The 7,517-nt window shown below is 34.3% G+C and overlaps 1 non-coding gene across 1 annotated transcript; it reads right to left on the bottom strand.

The window, feature by feature from the left end:
* Positions 1-1,038: 1,038 nt before the first annotated feature.
* LOC118344613 lies at positions 1,039-1,144 on the bottom strand. Its single transcript, XR_004798393.1, has one exon. It is a non-coding gene; the product is annotated as a small nucleolar RNA R71 (small nucleolar RNA).
* Positions 1,145-7,517: the final 6,373 nt, after the last annotated feature.

Below are 7,517 nucleotides of genomic sequence, written 5' to 3'. Positions count from 1 at the left end.
TCTTGCTTTATTAATTTTGCATGCTTCTTGTGTAAAATGATGAACAAGAATAATTTCCAATTGACTATCGAAAGAGGCTTTTGGATGTTTGTGGAGATTTGCTAACAAACAGAGAGAATTAAATTCAATTAGTTAGATGAGTAAAGCATAGTGAGGGATTAGGTGAAATTATTTTCCTAGAAGTTTTCATTCCCATTGATTTGATCTTCAGACAATATCTTTCTTTTCTTTTGAGTATTCTCTTTGAATTAATTTATTTTAATTTGCAATTACAAAAATCTTAGTGAATTTTCTAAATAAATTTAAGATTAATATAATTTCAGTATTTGTCAAAAGTAAGTTACCAATCCCTGAGGACGATACTCTTCTCATCACTTTATTATAAAACTACAATACTGTGCACTTGCAGTTTTGCACAGTTCAAGTTTTTGGCATCATTGCGAGGGATTGATTTATTCTTATTTTTTCCAATATTGATACAAAGTAATCTTGGTTTTAATTTAGAATTTTATTTTATTTTAGTTTATTTTCTCTCTAGGTGTGTTTTTGACATTGGATGCGCCGTGCTAGAACTCGTGACATTATTCCTTTTGATCCAGAGATTGAAAGAACTCTTAGATCACAAAGAATGAAGAAAGTACTAGCTATGGCTGACGGACAACATGATGCACAGCCACGCACCTTGAAGCATTATTTACGGCAAGTTGTGAATTACAACTACTCGGGTATAAGATGACAGACCATTAATGCCAATAGTTTTGAGCTCAAACCAGCCTTGATCAGCATGGTGCAACAAGCCCAATTTAGCGGATCACCACTTGATGATCCCAATATTCATTTGGCGATGTTCTTGGAGATTTGTGGCACAATAAAGATTAATGGTGTTACTGAAGACACCATTAGACTGAGATTATTTCATTTCTCTTTTAGAGACAAGGCAAGAGGTTGGCTACAATCTCTATGACCAGGAAGCATAACTAGTGGTAGGATATGGCTAAAAAGATTCTTGCTAAATTCTTTCCACCTGCAAAAACAGCCCAACTCAGGAGTGAGATTTGTCAATTCAAGCAAAATGATTTCGAATCACTCTATGAAGCATGGGAAAGATATAAATATTTGATTCGACGTGCCCTCAACATGGATTGCCGAATTGGTTGCAAGTTCAGATGTTCTACAATGGGTTAAATGGGCTAACTTAGACCATAGTTGATGCTACTTCTGGTGGAACTTTGATGTGAAAGACAACTGAGGGTGCTACCTATCTTTTGGAAGAGATGGTCTCAAACAACTATCAATGGCCAACTGAAAGAACTATGACTAAGAAAGTTGCTGGGATTCATGAATTGGAGCCGTTAGCAGCCCTTTCAACTCAAGTTGCTACTCTATCCCATGAGATTTCAGCTTTGACAACCCAAAGGATACCACAAAGTGTAGAATATGTTGCAGCTACAAATATGACAGTTCCAAGTAATGAAGCGAGGCAAGAACAAAATCAATACATCAACAATCGGAACTACAACTATCGTGGTAATCCTATGCCAAATTATTACCATCCAGGGCTTCGAAATCATGAGAATTTATCTTATAGAAATACAAAGAATGTGTTGCAACCTCAACCTCCTCAAGGATTTGATAGTCAACCAAGCGAGAAGAAGATGTCACTTGAGGACGCCATGGTTTCCTTTACTGAGGAGACAAATGCAAGGTTTAAAAAGACTGATTCAAGGTTGGATAACATTGAGATTCATTGTAGCAACATGAGAGCTGCTATAATGAATATTGAAGTGCAAATTGGGCAACTAGCCACAACCATCAATGCCCAACAAAGAGGAACTTTTCCTAGTAACACAGAAGTGAATCCAAATGAACAATGCAGGGTCATCATACTTAGGAGTGGAAGAGAAATTGAGATGCCACCATCAAAGGAAACTAATTCCACCCCTACAGCTGCAAACAATGGCCAAAGCAAGAATAAAGTAGAAGAAAAGGATGATACACTAAGAGAGACTGACATGCCTCCAACAATTGCATTTCCTAACAATCCTCCTATTCTCTCTACTCCACTTCCTTATCCTCAACGTTTTCAAAAACAAAAATTAGATAAGCAATTTTCTAAGTTTATGGATATTTTTAAGAAAATTCACATAAATATTTCTTTTTCAGATGCCTTGGAACAAATGCCAAATTATGTCAAATTCCTGAAGGACATCATTTACAAGAAGAGAAGGTTGGAGGAGTTCGAAACAGTGAAGCTTTCTGAAGAATGTAATGCTATTCTTCAAAAGAAATTACCTCAAAGATTAAAAGATCCAGAGAGTTTCACTTTGCCATGCACTATTGGAAATTCATTTTTTGATAAAGTTTTATGTGATATTGGTACTAGCATTAATCTTATACCATTTTCTATTTGCAGGAAATTAGGACTTGAAGAGATAAAACAAATAACCATTTCTTTGCAACTAGCAGATCAATCCATCAAGTATCCACGTGGAATCATAGAAGACGTATTGGTAAAGGTGGATAAATTTATTTTTCCTGCTGTTTTTGTGGTGTTAGATATGGAGGAAGATGAAAAAGTCCCACTAATTCTTGGCCGACCATTCTTGGCTACAGGAAGGGCTTTAATTGATGTTCAAAAGGGTGAGTTAACATTGAGAGTGAACAAGGAAGAAGTTATGTTCAACATCTACCAAGCCATGATAATTCCAGAAGAGCCAAGCACTTGTTTTAGGGTAGATGTCATTAAACAATGTGTAGAAGAAGCCTTTCAAGAAGATGCACCAACTGATCACCTAGAACGAGCCTTGCAGCAGGATACATCACTTAGCAATGAAGTGGAGAGGAACTGTGCACTTATTCCTCTTGGAGATCCCGATTGATGAAGATTGAAAAGTCTGGTTGTAGACTTTAAAACAAACGCTTATGGAAGGCAACCAATAGAACTTTCTTTTATTCCTTTATTTTTACTATTTTTATTTTTTATTTTCTAATAATTTGGATTTTGATGCAGGTTTATTTAGAATGAATAAATAGCTAAAAACTACAAAATACTGCTGATTCACCATGAGACCAGGGAAGTTCCTTTCATTTCTTCAATTTTTCTCACTTTTGCATTACAATGAGGATATTGTTTAGTTTAAGTTTGGGGGTGTAAGCTCCTATAGTCATTTGGTCTTCTTATTTGCTATTTATTTCTTTTTTATGATTTTATAAGTCTTGAGTTGTTGGATTCTCTTACCAAGCATGTATTTGAGTATGTTTGAATTCTCTATGACTCTGAAATTTGTGATTGAGGATAGAATTGAGAAAAATTTTCAAAAATTTCTTTTATGTCAAGCTGAGTTTTGTGGGTACTTTGATTTAAATCTTTGACCTTAAACATAATTGAGCACATAATCATTTTTTTTCTTTATTCCATTTTGCTTATGAAGAGAATGAGTTGAATTAACTAGGTCAGGGAAGTTCAATCTTACTTTGCTCTAGAATCCGTTGATGGATCCTTAAGGTGAAATCCTAGTTGATACCAAATATTAGAGAAATGATCTAGGCAAATTTTTTATCATAACCAAAAAGCTTTCACAGCCGTCCTGATTATCATTCCATCATTGCATGGTGTATTCCAATAGTCAACTTGTGACGCCCCCAAATTCCGCTTGAGATCGGACAGACATTTGAAGCGTTGAGACATGTAACACAAGGTTACTTGTCCCTGTTCATGACATATAAGATGCAATGTTTCTAACATGCATCTAGCATTATGCAATATTCGCAACGGATAATAAATTTTTTTTTTTCTTTAGCAATACTATGCACCAAACTGAAATATCTCAAATACTTAAAACATACTTCATACTGAACGACATACTAAACAACTAAGATTACAATAATAGTCCATATGGTTGTGATCAAAAGAGTGCTGGAGATTGAACTCCACAAATACAAGTAGTAACCTGAGGTAACTACTGTACTACCATCTACATCGCACCATCTTTTAGTCGATCATTTCCAGTTGGTTGATTCATGTTTCTCCTTCAGATCCTGTAACAAGATCTATCATTTGAGAGGAATAGTAGTTGGGACTATCACAGTGAGGTTTGATTACAAATCTCAGCAAGTTAACAGGAAACTTCCACACAGGTTAATGATGCATGCATGGCAGTAAAAGCATGAATGCATAATCAAATCATAAGTAATCATAGCATATCTTGACATACAACATAACATAACTGGCATAACTTAAACTGAAACTAAAGTTTAGCATGAACGTGACTTGAAACATAACATAGACTTGAAACATAGCACGAACGTGAACTTGAAACATAGTATGAGCGTGAACTTGAAACATAACATGGACTTGAAACATAACATGAATGTGAATATGCATAATTTGAACATGAACTTGAGCATGACATAACATAAATATGAACTTGGAATATAACGTAAACGTGAACATAACATAACTGAAACATGACTTAACGTGAAATGCAAGAACTTGGAATCTTATTCAATAGACTTAATTATTAAAGTGACCATATTGGTGCTACACAGGTCCCCTTGAGCTGTGTATCCCTGCCGATTACCTCATCACATCACTAGTTTCTATACTAGCTGTGAGTGCGTTAATACGTACTCCACAATTGTTGTAGCCCGACATATTCTACGTGTCACAATTGTTGTGTCTCACGTAATGTATGCTGCACAGTTGTTGTGGCCCCATACTTCATGCTCCACATTTGTTGTGGTCCCATGACTTATTTATTTGTGCCACACTTGCTGTGGACACACGTAACATAATGTGTGGCACCATCGGCGTTAGTGTTTGGCGCGCTCCGGTGACCAGCTAATTAGGCCCCATTCGCAACCTATTGACTGTACTTCGTCAACCCAGGGAATTTCATATCTATTTAGACACTCCAACGTGAACAAATGAGTTATACTAGGATATTACCCCATCCTAGCGTTTAGGGTCGTGATTGACATGAATAACTTAACTGGTAGACATGACATTTCGTAACATGACGTAACATGAACATGACATAAACGTGACATAAAAGACATAAATCCTGACGTAGCGTAATGTGAAATGAACGTAAGACGACAGACATGACATACTTTGAAACATAAATATAACAGACAACATTTCATAATATGACATACATGTAACAGGCAACATTTCGTAACATAGCATACCATGTAACAGACAACATTTCTTAACATGGCGTAACATGGGACAGTGAATATTACGTGACATGAAATACATGTAACAGATGGCATACTTAACTTAACATGACATACTTGCAATGTATAACAATACATGACAGAATATCTTGTGTAACAGATGAATAATTCATGACAGAATAAATTCTGTGTAACAGATAAATATGTAATGACCTGGCATGGCACATATGATAACATGCACACGTACAATTTAGTTTCCTTACTGATCACTCATACACATTAAACTGATAGTAAGTTAAAAGCTAACTTACCTCGATCTTCGTAGTTCGAGACAAAATTTAAGTGTGATCACGAGAAACTGAAAGTAGTGATTTCTAAAAATTAGAACTTAATCACTAATAATTATGAATATAGAAAAATATCAACTTAGAGTAAAATCACCATTTTACCCTCTACATGTGGGAAAATGATCATTTTATCCTTAACTTAAGGATTTTGCATCCTAACTCCAAAAATATCAAAATTTACATACCTTATGTAAATTTTGTCCTAAACTCAAATATTAATTCAGAAAATTTAAAACTAAACACAACCATTAAAACTCTATAGGGCCGAAACTTACAAAGGCTATTTCCTTTGATTTTTGTTGTAATTCTTTCAAATCTCAAAACTCATGATTAAATCAAAATTTTTCTTCTACTATACTCATAACATATTCCTAAGAATAATCATATTTTGAATCATGAACAAAAGTCATCAAAATCACTAAAACCATACTTGAACTTTTTGGTTTTTCTTCTATGTTCAAAACAGATTTTTGTTTCTAACTTGTTTTGATCAACCTCTTGATCCATGACTTATAAAGATGTGATCATCAAACCAAAACATCATATTGTTTAAAAAGATGTTCTAAAATAGACCCAAGCATCAAACTCAAGATCACATGGATAAACATAAACCAAAACATAAATTTAGCCAAGAACACCATCACTTTGGCCTAACTGAATATCTCATTGCATAAAATTTCATATCTTCGAAACTAACATCAAATATCTTCAATATAACATTCTAACATGTATATAAGACTCTTAGGATCTTCCAATAAAAATATCAAAGCCATTGGAATAAGATTAAACCATAAAAGATTTAAACTTTCTCAAAACTAGGGGTGATTAACGGTCCGGTCGGACCGAACGGACCGACCGGACCTACCGTTTCGGTCCGGACCGGACGGGACTGAGACTTAGACCGGTCCGGTCCGGTCCATATTTTAGAGGACCGAAATCATTCGGTCCGGTCCACGGTCCACAGTTTTTTCTGACCGGACCGGACTGGACCGGACCGAATGAAAAATTAAAAAAAAAAAATTTATATATATTTTATATATAATAATTGTACAATTAACAATATAAATTTTTAAATATATTATTAATACTTGTTAATATTCTATAAATTAACAATATTTTATATATATCTTCATTTAACCTATCACTATTAACAATATAAAATTTTAAATATACTATTAACACTTGTTAATATTCTATGAATTAATAAATATATAATATCAATTAGTTAATTATATAGTAATTATATAAATTAATAATATAATTTTCATCTAATTTATTATCATTGACCATATAAAATATTTTTTTATTGAGTTTGTTACATAATCCACATTAATAAGTCACTTAATTTAATTTAGTATTTTAAAGAAATTTTTTTATTAATTATTTAAAAAAAAAAAAAGAGGGCGGACCGGACCGATAGCTATCGGTCCGGTCCGGTCCCTTTGGGTGTTCGGTCCGGTCCGGTCCGGAAAAATAATGGACCGATGGACCGAACCGGCCCGTTTGCAGCCCTACTCAAAACAGAAACTGTTTTTCCTCTTCCAGTTTCTAAGTTTCTGGATCTAAGAAAATATTTCACCAAAACTTTTAATCATGCAACAAATCCTCAACCAATAATCATATACACATGTTAACAGTACTCCATAAAAATTTCGGACCAAGATCTATTCATTAGCATGGTCAAAAACTCCAAAAGATAACACACTCTCCAGTTTATCACCCAGAATGACCTTTCTGGGGTCTAAATGACCTTTTACCAATCAAATGATCTCCAAATGGAAAGAATAAGGTATCCACGTAAACTAGACTCCAAAATAAAAAACTTTAATGAAGGAAACTTTGCAAGAAAACACTTACAAAAGTTTCGAGACAGGCGTTCAAAAGAGGTAAGACAAACTGTCCGAGAGTGTCTTCTGTCTTCTATGGAGGAAACGTGTAAATGAGAGTTTCTTTTCTTGAGAAGTGGACTGGAGAGCCTCTTACACAAGTTAT

This window comes from Juglans regia, chromosome 14 (genome assembly GCF_001411555.2).
Source record: "Juglans regia cultivar Chandler chromosome 14, Walnut 2.0, whole genome shotgun sequence".
In the NCBI taxonomy this organism is placed as follows: Eukaryota; Viridiplantae; Streptophyta; class Magnoliopsida; order Fagales; family Juglandaceae; genus Juglans; species Juglans regia.
Note: the sequence above shows the minus strand (reverse complement) of the source record. Positions and strands in the feature narration are given on the sequence as shown.